Here is a 14,524-nt window from a genome sequence, read left to right on the forward strand (position 1 = left end):
ATCCTCTCCCTGGCCAGCACAGCAGTCCGCCGTTCCCCCACTGCTCAGGGGAGTCTTCTCACACCAAACAGGGCCCCATAAGGACTGTTGCAGCGGGCAGACTAAGGAGTTGTCATCAAGGCAGCTGCCAGTGCTCAGCCACTGTCCAACCACTTGGACGGTGCTTCAAGTACGACCCCTCCCAAACAGCCCTGCCCAAGGACCTCAGTCCTGGCCTACCCTCAGCCATGGGCCTCCAGATACTTTTGTGTAAAGGACAAATAAACATTCCCCAGGACTAAGGAAGAACAAACTTATTTTTTAAGAGATGAATTTCTACTGAATTGACCACAGGCAACTGTTATCAGCATTATGCTTCAAGTGCTGCATGTGAATCTCCCTTATTACTAGCAGTCCTTCAGCCAATGATGCATCATGCCAAGACATCCGTCCCACCAAGTAGTGTCTCAATATCACATTTACCTGCTGATGGGGCACAGGGTGGGGGAACCACAACCCTTATATATGATCAGTCAAGAGGATATTTGCCACTGAAGGTAAGGACAGGCAGAGAAAGCTTTCTGTGCCAGGGTGCAAGTGGCAAGGTGTTGCAGCAGCTGACTCTACAGAGGTGAACCTGAAAAAGCAAAAGGACTCCCTTGTCACCAAGTGGGCTCCTAAAGGCCTCCACTCAAGGGGACCAGGATGGAGGAGGGTGAGCCCCCTGGGTTACCGGAGAAGCCAGAGAGTGACAAGGTGCCAGAAGCCCAGTTCTTAGAGCAGCTATTGATGCGGCAGCACCATGCAGCTGGACGGAGGACTCAAGCAAAGGCAGCTGTGTTGCGTGTTCCAGAAAAAAGAACCAAAAAGCAGCCAGGCACAGAGCAGGAGAGTCCTCCACTCCCCAGCAGACACAGGCGAGGCAAGTGAACTGTGGCAGCTTGTCTGTTCAAATCCGAGGACTCAAAGCAAGAGGCTGGGGAAAGGCAGAAAGGGAAGGCAGGCAGCAGAGATGGGTCAAAAGAAGTCAGGACTGAAAGCATCTTGGAATGAGTTTGTCAGAGCTCCAGGTCTGACGATGCCCAAAATTTCCATGAAGGTCTTCACAAGCAGCCAGCAAAATACGCCCTGGCAGCATCACATACGTTCGCAGGTGGCAGGGCTGGAGTGGGAGGTTACGGATGATGCGGCGTTACTCTCCAGGCCCCAGCCCTGCACTCTTTCCTCCAGCAAAGCTGTTCAGGAAACCAATAGAGTTCAGCCCTCCTCAGTCAGGGAAAACTCAGTCTCCAAACGTGATCCGCCTTTACATTGACAGTGCGACCAATTGCTCCGGCCCACGCTTTGGAAGCTACTCTTGGACGCGAGTGGAACCACTTCAGAGGCCAGAAAGTAATAAAGCAGGAATGCAGGAAACCAAGGGCCATCCGCAGACTCCAGGAGCTGGCGGCTGCTTTTGGCGATGCTATGTGGTTCCTTTAAAGTGCGTTCAGAAATATGAGGTCTTACGTTAAATTATCTCCGAGAACAACAAGCATTCAATTTTAGACTTTCCCTCTGTTCCAGCAAGATCCTGCCCCAAAGCAAGATCAAGCCGTAAGCTCTGCTCTGCTCCTTCTCAGACAGCCTTTTAGTCCATTACTAGCACACACATACTTTCCCTTGGACAATGCCTGGTCCTCCTTGGCACCGTTTTCCAGGGTCATGGGGCTATGCTATAGCAGAGCAGAAAGTAGAGTCCAGAGATCCCAGCTCCCCGTCATCCTCTGGTCTGGCTACCAAGCCACACGGTTCAAGGGTGAAAGGCAGAATTGACCACGTCCATGCTGGACGCCCCAAACACTTGCTTCCAGGCATTTCCAGATCTTTAGGAAACCTTTTTCAGTACCGAGCGAGTTAAAATTCCCCAGCCACTCTCCCCTGCACCAGACACTGCGGAGGGGTACCCCCTTCCACATAGTTCAGCATCAGTTTGTTTGCATCTGTCACAGCCACAGCAACCCATTCATTGGGAACAGCTGTTTGTTCCTGCTGAAGCCGGTGACCCTTTTCCAGCGTGGAGCGAGTGCTCACGGCTGTAATAGGAGCTTCTCCCTTGGGACCCCCACTCTGCGCTCAGATCATTCCTTGTGATAGTTCCCATCCAAGCTATGGAAAGGGGCCATTCCCACAGGCCGGCACACCAGGAACCTCACACAACAGCTTCCCCAAGCTGTTCCCAGTGGAACGAGAGCAGCTTTTACAAGAGAGTTATTGCTATAAAAGGAGAGCATGTCTGTGCTCCTTAGGCCCTTGATTAATTATCAGGACAGTCTCTGGAGGGCATCCTCCCCACCCTGGGGTGCACACTTCATGACCCCTCCCTCAAAAGGTACATGAACTTGTGTAGTGCTTGCCTCAACAGCCCTCTGGTCTTCCCTCCATGGGAGATACCACCAGGCAGCAATAATGCTTATTTTGTCCATGCTGCTCCTTGCCAGCATGCCTGAAGTATCCAATACCGCTTGGTGAGAGAGTCTCCATAGCTTTGTCAGTCCTTGAGCTCTGGGCCAAGTCTGCCCATGATGCCCCATGCACGGTAGAAGTGAGACAACCCAAAGTAGGTCCCCACTGCATGAGCAGGCTTCATCCCAATGGAATAAGCCCAGACTGCTCCACGTGTACATCAACCCTAAACATGAAGCAAGTAAAAGCATCCTGGGCATGCCCCAAGCTGCCACTCTTGAGCACACAGAAATGACAGGTCTCAGCACGGTGCTGGGGGCATCCTCATGGCCTCCCAGCCAAGGTTGACAGCAGTAGAATGGGAGCAGGAGGACAGGGCTTGATACCACAACTGGGGTCTCTGCTGCCACTGCACTGACACCCAGTGCCATTTCAGAGAGACCCCCCACACTAAACCGAGAGGCAGAGGAACCACTGCTGACAGTTGCCCCCTAATTCCCATTCCAGGAAAGCAGCCGATGGCAAAAGATGCCATGGAAATGCTACTCCCATCAGCATCACTTTCAGGTCATCAAGCCCTCCTGGCCACTCGCAGCAACCCATCAACCTTTGCGGTCACCTCACTAGATTAGAGAAGAAGGGAATTCAGGCAGAGCTCTCTGTCCGTGGCAGCTTCCTCTTCTTTCTCTAGCCTTAGCTTTTGCCAAGCTGGCTACTCCGCTCTAACAGGAGCATGAGACACATCCAAGAGCAATGTCACATCAGGAGTGGGAGCGCTCCAACTAGGGGCTGCCAGCCAGTCCAAGGGACAGATCCCAGGACGCGGCACAAGCAAAGGAGGGAAGAATCCTCTCCAGTCTCTGGTTGTGTGAAGCCTTCAGCTCCCCACACCACCAGCCCTGGAGCAATCTAGCATCCAAATGAGTTGATCCTCTGCAGGCTGCCCCCCACAGAAGACCTCTTGGGCCCACACACGTGCCTACCCCACAAACAAGAACTTCCTAAGCTTGCTAGGGATGTCTGCGAGCCAAAATCCCAGGAACTTGAGGGTCATCTCCAGCCATTAATCCTTCCTGTAGCACCACAGATATACAGGGGAAATGAGCACTGGACTTAAAGTGAGCCCCCAGTAGCATTTGTGCTGGAAAGAAGTTGCCTCCAGTAGGGAGATGTTCCACAGAGCTGCCCCCGAGACAACGCAGTCTCCACAGCCCTGGGTGTGCAGCTCCAGGGCATCGAATGCCCAGCGCCCGAGCAGAGCAGCAAGGCTGCCTTCTGCATTAGGGCGACTGGCACGGCTAATAAAACAAAAGGAGGCACCAGAAGCATTTGCTGAAAGGGGAACAAGCATGTCTAGGAAGCATGTCTGTACACTTCATCCTGTTCGTCTCAGTCCGGGGAACTGGTCTGAGTCATTCTGAAACATTCAGTCCTGCTCATCTCGGGCAGGCACGAGGCAAGAGTGAGAGTCCAGAAAAGGGTTGCTGGTGCTCTGAGCTCTGAACACTTAAGCAAAATCCACAGGGAATACAATGAATTTATGAGAACCAAAAGGTGGTAGGGAGGGGGAAGAGACACACATCACACATGGATCATGAACCCCATGCCAGCTTGAAACGAAGGACTTTCACTGACCTCTGGCATCAGGGGCTTAGGATAGATGAAGGATCAATAGGGGACAAATATTAAAGAGAAACCAGAAGTAGCTACACAACTGTGAGTTGCACTTTCCCCCCTGCACCCTACTATTCTTTTTAAGCAGAAGATGCAGGGACAAAATACGTTTCCTAGCAGAGGGGACACTGGCTACTACCTCTCCTAATTATAGTTGTTCCAATAAAAAGATATCACAAAAAATAAGTCCTTGCCTCTCATATTTCCTAGCCCATCACAGCTACAACACCACTCCAAGCCCACTACACCACAAGCAGATACACACCCCGCTCTCCCCTGGAAAGCTAAGCATAGCCTTGTTGCTCAACGTTAATTGAAAGCAAGGAGCTATCATTTTACACATACAGCAGCCGAACAGGCCCTAACACATCACACTAATAGCACAGTGCCTATTCCAAGAGACTTTTAGCAGAAAGCACTCTGTTTAAATAATGCACCAACTCTGAGCTCTCTGGCTGCATTACAAGTGCATCATCATTAATACAGTGCCTGCCTTGGCACAAGTTTGAAGCACGTAATAATGCATCTTACCTGCCAACCATCCAGACTCAAAGCTGTATCTTCAGACAGCTCTCTCCAGCCAACTCAAAGGAAAAGCACTAATGATCTTGCAAGCTCCAAGGCTAGAAAGCTTGGGCAGCTAATGCTTCAGATGAAACGGAGGAGCTAATGACTTAGCACCACCTGTGCAGGCTCCTTTGCTGACACCCCTCAGCTGCAGCCAACCCCCAGGTGACTCTCAGGGCCATGGGCATCACCTGCTCTGCAGTGCGGTGCTCTCCATGGCTGACTGGATGGTAACAGTTAATGCTGTGAGGTGGCTGCAAGTGTCCTGGGATTTTAATTAGCATTAGGATGTCTGGCTAGGCAAGGTTTTTTGTTGTTAAATGTACATGAATAAGGGCAGGGCCTTGTGCTCCTGACTTATTTGTGTGGGTGCTTTTGAAGGGCCCTTCCTATGTCAATAAAATTGCTCTACCCTTTTAGAAATTCACTCTGTGCAGGGGACAGCATTCATCCTTGAGTCCCCTCTTCCCCAGGGCACTGCAGCTGCCAGCTTGCTAGCTCAGGGACATTTAGCCAGGACTGTCTCTGAGCCTAGCTGCGAGGGCTGAGCGCTGTGTTCCTGCTGCTCTGGAGGCACAGGGAGCCGCTCTCCTCCTCCAGCTCTAGGCTAGAGTGAAGTACCGAGCTCTTTTCTGTTACGGATCCTTCCTCAAGGCTCCCAGGGGCCTTTCCTGTACTGATCCCTTGCAGGCAGCTCTCCCCACAGCCCCCTTATCTCAACCGCAGTCTTTCTCATCTTATTTAGATCATGAGGTTTTTCAAGCGGGGACTGAATCATCCTCCGTAAAGTGCCTTGTACATTTATGGAGCTATTTTGAAGGCTTCGGTTATCAGGACCTTCTAATGAGAAGGATGGAAGCAGGCTCTGGGGTTAAGGCAGTGGACTGAGAATCAAGCGTTTGGTTCCCAGCTCTGCCACAGACTTCCTATATGACCATGGGCACATCACTTGAGGCCAGACTTATTTCAAAGTACTTCCAGTGGGAGTTAGGAGCCTAGATACTTTAACAGATATGTGTTTTTTTCCCCAAAGGTAAACTGGGGGATAATCTTCACCTTTCCTTTCCCTGTGTCTCTGTCACTCTTTGGAGTAAGGGCTAATGCAATGGGTCTTGCTAATGCAATGAGTCCTGTTCTCGTCTGGGGCTTGTGTGTGGCCCAGTACTCAGCTGAGCAAACCCTGACGATAAAGCCGCTGGGTGCAGAATCCGTGTGCGCTCCCCAGCCAGGCCGGGCGAGCACCTCTTGCCACGGCAGCATTGCTTGGGTTGCTGTTATCCCAGCCTCCCTGCTTGGCACTGCAGCCTGGTTAAAAAGGTAGTGGAAAGGCTGCTAGTAAAATACCCCCTCTGCAATCCTGACAGCAGCTGCCGCCTCCCACAGAAACTGTCAAGATGGAGCTGAGGCTTCCTGGAGCTGAGCACCCAGTTCTACTAGGGTCATCTCCTGGGACAGGCAGGTCTCAGTCCTGTGCTAGTTCCCAGCTGGCTGCAAGGAAAGCTTTGCTCTTCCTCCCAGGATATTCACGTGGTGCCTCCTGTTCTTCAGATTCTGGAGGGGGAAGAGCCAGAGCCCAATTTCTGTAAACTTGGGGGATTTTTACTAACATTTCTATTTCCTCCGGTTCATGCCTTTCACGGTAGGACACGGTCTCATTCCAGATTTTCTGGTTTGCTCATTTTGGGGGGGGTGCATAGAAGTTTTCCTCTATTTTTCCCTTTTGAAATAATTCACTTCAGCTAGAAATATCAGCCCCAGTGAGGCAGGGTTGGTGATGGGTCCTGGCACTATCTGAAGCCAGTTTGGATCTCAGAGTTGTTTGAAATTTATACCAGGACTTGGAGGAAACAAATGTTTCTGATGCAGCTGATTGTGACTGCATGCATCTGCAGACTGATCCTTCACCTCATTCAGTCCTCCTTGTCTGTCAGCATTGCACACAGTGAGCAGAAGCTCTTTGAGTGGAGTGACAAGCTCTTCCTTTTCCATATGTACAGCACCTAGCACAAGGGGATGCTCATCTCTGATTGGAACTTCATCAAACATAAATCAAATAACAGCAATGAGGTGCTGCACTGGCAAAACTCCCAGGAGGTCTCACTTTCCTAAGGCTGAAACATAGCTGGAGGGGGTCTTGCAAAGCTAATACAACCATGGTTTGAGCAGGAAGGAAATTTGATCCGATCTGCCAAAGTTCACTGAAGGTTTTGACTTGTCCACAGAAAACGGTGCTAACTGCACCTGCCCTCACCTCTAATAATGTGAAGGTGACCTCTTAGCATGTTTTACAGGCCTCAGCATGCAATGCACCATCCTGTGCGGCTGAAGGGCAGCAATGAGATCCAGCACAGAACAAGGTGGGCTGCAGCCATCTGCCCTGGACCTACACATCTGTGTGGAGTAGGATGTGAAAAACCCCAAGCTGCTGTCTTTTACTGGCCCACCTTCCTTCCACCTCACCTGCTTCTGCGCACTGTGGAGGAGGAGAAGAAGCCCTGACTCCAAATCCATGTATTTCCATTTTGTAAGAAAAGAATCGGGGAAATAATCCATTCCCCTCCCTTTAGCATATCTGGATTATGCTGGGTCTCAGTCACTGTTTAGTCTATAGCCCAGCCAGGCTATATTCCTCCAACATACACATCTATTATATTCAGTGTCTGTTTCACAATTATGTCATCCCATATTTCAGGGGTTTTGGAGGCCAGCGGGAGACCTGCCCTGGTACGATGAGTCTGCAGATGAAGGCAGCTCTGCAAGCATATGGGCTGTATATCAGAGATGGGCTCGGGGCGGAGAAAGCAGATGCCCTAACTCAAGCCTTCACGTGCCCCAGTGAACAGACTAGACTACTCACAGATAAATATGTATCCTGAGGTGCTTACATTGAGCCAAACTGGTCTGAACCTAACAGCGAACCAGGGACATAGCTATCTAAGGCCAGGATTTTCAAAGTGCAGTTTTTCATAAGAGAACAGTTGGCAGCTTCAGGGCAATAAGTATCTTTGAAACTGTAGTCCTGAGTGTTTAGGACAGTTTAGCCCAGACTGAACCAAAGTTTGAGCAAAGTAACCTTAGAAAAATAGGGCTGGAAGGGACTTCAGGTAGTCTTCTAGCCTAGTCACCTGCTCAGAGCGGGATCACCTCAGTCTAAACAACCCTAGAGAAGCTTGACTAACCTACTATTATAAATTTCCAAAGATGGAGATTCAATGACTTCTCTAGGTGACCTGTTACAATGCTTAGCCATCCTCATAGCGAGAGAGATTTTCCTAATATGCAACCTGAATTTCCCCTGTTGCAATTCAAGACTGTTGCTCCTTGTCTCATCTTGTGGGGCTACAGAGAATAATTTATCACCATCCCCATTATAACCAGCCTTCAGGCATTTGAAGAACATTATTAAATCTCCCCTCATTCTTCTCTTCTCCAGACTAAATAATCCCAGTTCTTCCAACCTTTCCTTTTAAATCTTCTTTCCTAGACCTCTGATCACTTTTGTTGCTCCCTGCTGGACTCTTCAATTTGTCTTCATCACTCTTGAAATGCGGTGCCAAAACTGGACACAGTACTCCAGGGGAGGCCCCACCAGTGCTAAGTAAGAGTGGAAGACAAGTTTCCCTTGACTTGCAGGGGACACTCCTGTTAATACAACCTGGTATGCTATTGGATTTTTTTTTTCCAACAAGAGCACACTGCTGACTCATATCCAGGTTGTGGTCCACTCTAATGCCCACATCAAACACATGGCAATTTGTGCTTGCACACATGAAGCCAAGGGTCTGAAATATCAGCCCCTAAATTTTCCATACAGCAAAACAAAGATGTAGTATGACCATCCCTGCGAAGGCCTCTTTGCAACAGGAGCATGTATTTTTCCATGGTTCACAACTTAGTTAGACTCAAGGCACCCACTGGAAAATGCCAGGTCTGGGCTTTCACTTGTTTCTTCACTGTAGAAAAATAAGAAAGCAATTCTTCTGTTGCAGAGCACTTAGACAGACCACAATGGGTTGGAGAGTTTTTTATCCTATTTGATCTGACTTTATCTTGTGGATCATGTGAAGGTGCCACAGCACCCTGGCTGAGAATCAGTGTGTTACACCCAGTGCAGCTGCAGGAGTGAACAAATATAAGGTCTTGAAGGCAGAGGTGTGTTCATCCCATCCCTCTGCGTGGAAGTCTGCAGGAAGCATTCTGCCTTGAAAGGGCCTCTGCTGCCCTGTGAGCAGGGACTCCTGGCTCCAGATACAATGGGGGCAGGGTTTTTTAATTGTAAACGACAGATGTGTAGGGAATAAAACCTCCCGACAGCCCCTTTCCTGGGGTTGCGGTGAGCCCCACTTGAAAGGGAAGGCAGCTTTAGTGGGCATGGGGGGGCTGATGCTTTGAAGTTGGCACTTGAGCCCCCCGGTCCCTGCTGCATTAGATACTAGTTTAAGACCCTCAGATGTTGCTACAGCTGTGAAAGGGTCAGGCTGTGTTTCTTAAATGCTATGAATCAAAGAGGCTAAAGAAGCCAGTTTTCCCCATGGAAGAAGGAAGCAGCACTTTGATGTGGGGGGCCTGTGGGTAAACACATACGGGCACGTGCACCATGTGAAATCAGCACTGCCGGAGGGGTAATTCCTCTCTCAGTACAGTCAGCTGCCAAGAGCAGCTCCTTCCTGCCTCCTGGGTCTCTAAGCCTGCCTTGGTTGCTGCTGGACTTTGCATGTTGCCTGTCCTCAAGGTGGGTATTACCTACGTAGCCAAAGCAACAAGCTGATGCAGAGGGATATGCAGGGTAAAAAGCAAGCGCTAGGTCAGTGCAGTGGGTACTGCAGGATGGAGGCCCATGGCTCTTGTCTTCCTCATTCTGGGACTGCTCCGGTGCTTCCTCTTCCACCTAGCTGGGACATCTCTCCAATAAAGCCATATAAGAAGGGCAGGTTGGGCAGCCAGGACTCTCTCTCTCTCCCTCCTGCCCCGCAAAGCATCTTTGCAACCTTGGCACCCCCCTGACTCGGGTTTCCAGGGTTTCATCTGTGAGGTGCAGAGCTGAGCCTGTGCCGAGCCACCCGCTCGGAGCGAGGCTCTGCCTTGGTGGAAGCATGGGAGATTCATGGGCTCATTGCTGTGTTCGACAGAGCTGAAACGTCACAGCCTGGCCTCGCGAGCTGCCTGCCCCCTTGGCCCACATCCGGACTGGCGCCAGAGAGCAAGCCTCCACCCCTCCCGATCCACTTAAGAACTTCAGAGAGATCCAGCACTGATCCCTCCCTGTGGTTCAGGGGCGGGGAAGGCAGAGGGGGGTCAAACTATCCAGTGCCTGCAGTAACAGGTTACACCAGCAGCCACCCAGACCTGCCCCTGCTCCCACCGACATCAGGGAGGGCTTGCTCTTGACTCCAGTGTGAGCAGGAGCTGAGCCCTAGGCCAGAGCTCCCTTCAAGCAAGGAAGCAGGAATCAAGTAGCAGAGGTGGGAAACCTGATGCTGGGGGAAGGAGGGAAGGAGGAAGGTGGGAAGGGAGGATGATTGAGTCATATCAAGTCCCAAGATGAAATCCTGAAGACACATGGGGTGAGCCTGTCATGACTCCCTCGCCTTCCAGTTCTTCTGGATTCCCTTTTCTAAGTCTCAAAAGGAGAGTCAGGATGGCTGCTCGGTCTTGGCCAAGTTGCTGACCATGGGGTCTCTGGCTCTGAAAGCAGGTCCCTCCATTGCCCAGGCTCCAGGACCCCACCTGGAGAATTTTGCCACAAGCCTTTGCCATATTTTGGAAGGGGACAACAAAATAAAGATAACCAAGACACCAGCCCCTCAGGAACAGGCAAGGCTCACGGCAGAGCTCAGCAGCAAGCTCGGCTCCTTTCTGAGTTACTCGCTCATGGTTCTCTGTGGTTTTGCAGGGCTCGGTTTCTCGGGAGCAAAGCCCAATGGCCGTCCTGGCCTCCCTCAGCTGGATAAATGCAAACAAAAAGCTATTTTCAGAAAAGAAAAGTCTGGCGCATCCCCTTCGTTACTGCTCCAGGCAGGCTCCTTCTAAGAGCTGGGTGACTTTGTTTATTACACTGAACGAGTGCCTAAATAATTTCAAGATTAAGTGTCAATATAAAGACTTAGCACTCGCCCTGCATCACACCCAATAAAACCTCTGGGCGGTGAGGGGGAGGCATTGGGAGCAGGGGGAAAGAAGGGCTGTAAAGCAGCAGGACGCAGCTCTGCACTCGAGCTTGCACAAGGTCACCCATAACCAAACACTGCTCTTTTGGAGGATTTATGTCATAAACAAAGATGGGCCCTTATTGCAAAGCAAAAGCAAGGGGCAGGGCTTGACAAAGGTCGGGGAGGGCTGGTGCTTGTTACAAAGGATGCACCCAGCTCCAAATTTTCAGGTGTGTGGAGGCTGGGAGGGGGCCAGCTTGGATGCACTTCTGATTTCAAAGGAATGCTGTTTATTTTCAAGTCTGACCCTCTAAATCCTGCTTCTACTTCAGTTGCTGGGAGTTTTTCCTTTGACTTCAGTGAGAAGAGGCTGGATCCCCGAATGCCTGCTTCTGGACAGAGTGCAAGCACTTTTCTCCTGTCAAGCAACACACATTTTGATCTTTGGATAGCCATCAGACAAACACGACCCCCATTTACAGGGTCTAGGGTTCAGGCTAATTTTCTCTGTAGACAATTTTAAGATCTGGGTGACAAAGTAAAGCTCATCAACCTTTTTCCAAGAGAACGCCCTGCGGGAATAGATCCATTTTAGCAAAATGTTGTTTGGGAAGAGCCCGTCGCAGCACGAACCACTTCAACTAGTTCTTCTAAAACATTTTCTGCTGGAATCGAGTCGACAATTTGAAAACTAATCAAGAACACGAACAAAACTAAAAAAAAAAAAAAAAAAAGGACAGCTTTGGAATGAAACTTTCTCATGAGTCTGAAAGAGTTTCAGGAAATTTCATTTTATGGAAAATTTTAACTTTTCAGTGATTTTTTCCTGTCTCAGAAATTCTGAGTTCTGCCCGGCTCTACTGCAAAGTGGCATCGTACATTATAGGGAGTCTTTTAAACTATTAAAAGCTGTGGAGGTGGCAAGGATAATTTTCTGACAGAAGCTTCCCCACTCCCCTTCTCCACTTTCTCTTCTAAACAGTTAATTGGAAACACCCACTACTTTCTACCTCCTATTTGGCTGCTTCCTATTTCAGTGGCAGATGAGAGAGGAGCCCAAAATGCAATATATACAACAGCTCATAAGTCCCTTGGCCCCAGAGGATGCTAGAGAAACTGGATTGAGCTGTCCTTTGACTACAACCCTACGTATCCCAGTCCCTGCAACCTTATTCATTTTAAAAGGCTGGGGAGCGTGAGTGCCTGGGCTAACGCTGCTTAGACCGTTTTGCCGCCAAACGTGTTTTTGCTGGAATCTGCTATTTTGAAGCCAAAATGTTTTGCAGAGGTGGACTGGTATCAACAGAAATTGTGTCTGGAAGATTTCTAGGGCCCACACTTCTGTGGTCACCTCAGATTAGGGAGTGAATAAGCAGAATCACAACTTGACCTTTTCAAGCAAAACAACCCCCCCCCCCCCCCCGGTATTTCGTTACAGTTGTGTTTCTTGAAAATGTCCAAAATGTATTCTTTTTCATGTGGAATAAAAACAAATTTCTGTACCTTAAAAGTTGTCACCAACAAGGTAGCACCTCAAGTGGTAGAAGAGAAGAGAGGTGGGACAGGTTGTCGAGGAAGATGTGGAGAGGGAAGCTCTGCACGGAGGCATGGCGCTGGGAAATGAATCCAGAAGGGACAGAAGTGTTATCCTCCCATCAGCTCTACTCTGTCTGTTCAAGACAGCACTGTGCTCTGGGGCTTCTTTGAAGGTTTTTCTTTAATTTTTTACCTTTAAGAGCCACAGCAACTGGGGCTGGAAAAGCAAAACAAGCCAACATGACTTGCCAACTCAGCAGTTTCCAACTGCTGCTCCTGCTAAAGGGGCATTTCTGATTGAAGAGCTCAGCAACGGTTCCCCCCAAAGGAACAGGTGGCCACAGCCTTCAGGCTCTTGGACAATGCTTCATGTTCTTGTCAAAGCTAGGCAGTGCCCATTGCATCCCACCTCGTCCATGTTCGGAGCATGAGCTGAGAGGTGATTAATGGACTAATCTTAGAAGCAGAAGCTCCGCACCCTAAGAACTGCGGTCAGTCTGTCATTCCCATTAGAGAGACCAAAGGGTTTGTCTCAGAGCAGAACCAAGCTTGCATCTAGACAGACGGGAACAGCAAAGGGATTAATAAGAGAGAGGCTTGGTGAAAAAGAAAAAGAAACCACACCACTCCTGGTCATGAAAAACAAGGTCCTGGAAACTCCAGTGTATACCGTGGAATACAGCATGGACTCCCATTTGCAAGACCAGAAGAGACGGCTCTCTCTATGGGTTACACCAACAAAGAAGTACGCCAGGTGGTGAGGAGATAGAAGAGAAACCAAACTGGACTCTGTGGACAGGACAAGACATCAGGATGTGGAGAGCTATGGAGTAAGACACCAAATCGTTTCAGTTGTGGGGAGCTGCCTCCTCCTTGCTGCTTTTTGACTCAGTTCTAAGGGTGCGATGACTGTTACGAAAGTAGATGCAGGAATTGATTTTCAGGGATTTAAACAGGGTGAAATACAATCACATTTAGGCACCTAAGTCCACGTACATGCCTAAGAGGTGGAATAGAATCTGCCCCCCCGAGACTTACTAAGTATCAAAGGGATCTGGAAGCAGAATTCAGGAGTCCAGTGATCAGACCTCTGGTGCTACTTGTCTGGCACATGTTATCCAAGGAGCTCAAAGAGCTGTATGGAGGAGAAGGCATATGTTTATCTCAGGTATCCAGGTTGTAGCCATATCGGTCTAGAGGAAAAAGCAATCAGGACTCATAGTAGAGATGATCTCTTTTATTTGACCACTGAGATTTTCGCAGCGTTGCAATTTTTTTGTTGGTCTAATAAAAGAGATCATCTCTACTATGAGTCCTTATGCGATTTATCTCAGTTATTTGAAGCAGAAAGTGGAGGCACTAAATGTTGATGCAACTTCCTAAAAGCCACACAGAAGCCGTGGAAAGATGCTACATTTGTTACTACTGCTACTTCTGTCCCTTGGAGAGCCCCTCCAAGGGACAGAAGATGGGGCTCTTGCAATGGTGACTACTGTGGCCAGCAGAGCTGCAGCTCTGCTTGCCTGAGCCCACATGGCAACACTGTGTGTGTGTGCACATGCGTGCACGTGTGCATGCGTGTGTGAGTTTAGAGCTACAAAGTGCTTAGTGTACAAATGGCTGACCAGAGTCACCAGGAGAGCTGGGATTAGATCCTAGCTGTCTTGGTCCCCTCTCTGGTCGTACTTATGAAGTTATGTCTTCCGCACTCATCCTGTTCCCTGTGATGTTGGGAACATCACTGCACTACGCCATTGCATTGGACCTAAATAGTGAGACTGACCTATCAACTCTCACTGTTTGGACTGAGCAAGGAATAAATCCCAGAAAAGCATGAAGGTGAGAATTAAGAGACTGGTACAAGGAGGGGGGACGAGACACCTCTCATATTAGAAGCAGATAGGGATGCAAACAAACAGATGAATTTTGTCTACCTACAGCCTCTTTAACACATCAAAAGCTATAGCTCTGTTTGAGTCTCACTTCACCCTCCAGAGGATGATCAAGGTCACGGTAAAGGCAATGTGAAGTAAGTTGGAAAGAGATGCTGGAAACAAGGGTCCTCACTCATAAGCAAATGGGCAGCAGGTGTTTCTCCTTGTTTGGCTGGTTAATGAAGAGCCATTTTCTAGTTCCAAGGACCTCTTTAAATGTCCCATCTTGTATCACCCCGA

The sequence above is a fragment of the Alligator mississippiensis genome, chromosome 6 (genome assembly GCF_030867095.1).
Source record: "Alligator mississippiensis isolate rAllMis1 chromosome 6, rAllMis1, whole genome shotgun sequence".
Classification (NCBI taxonomy): domain Eukaryota; kingdom Metazoa; phylum Chordata; order Crocodylia; family Alligatoridae; genus Alligator; species Alligator mississippiensis.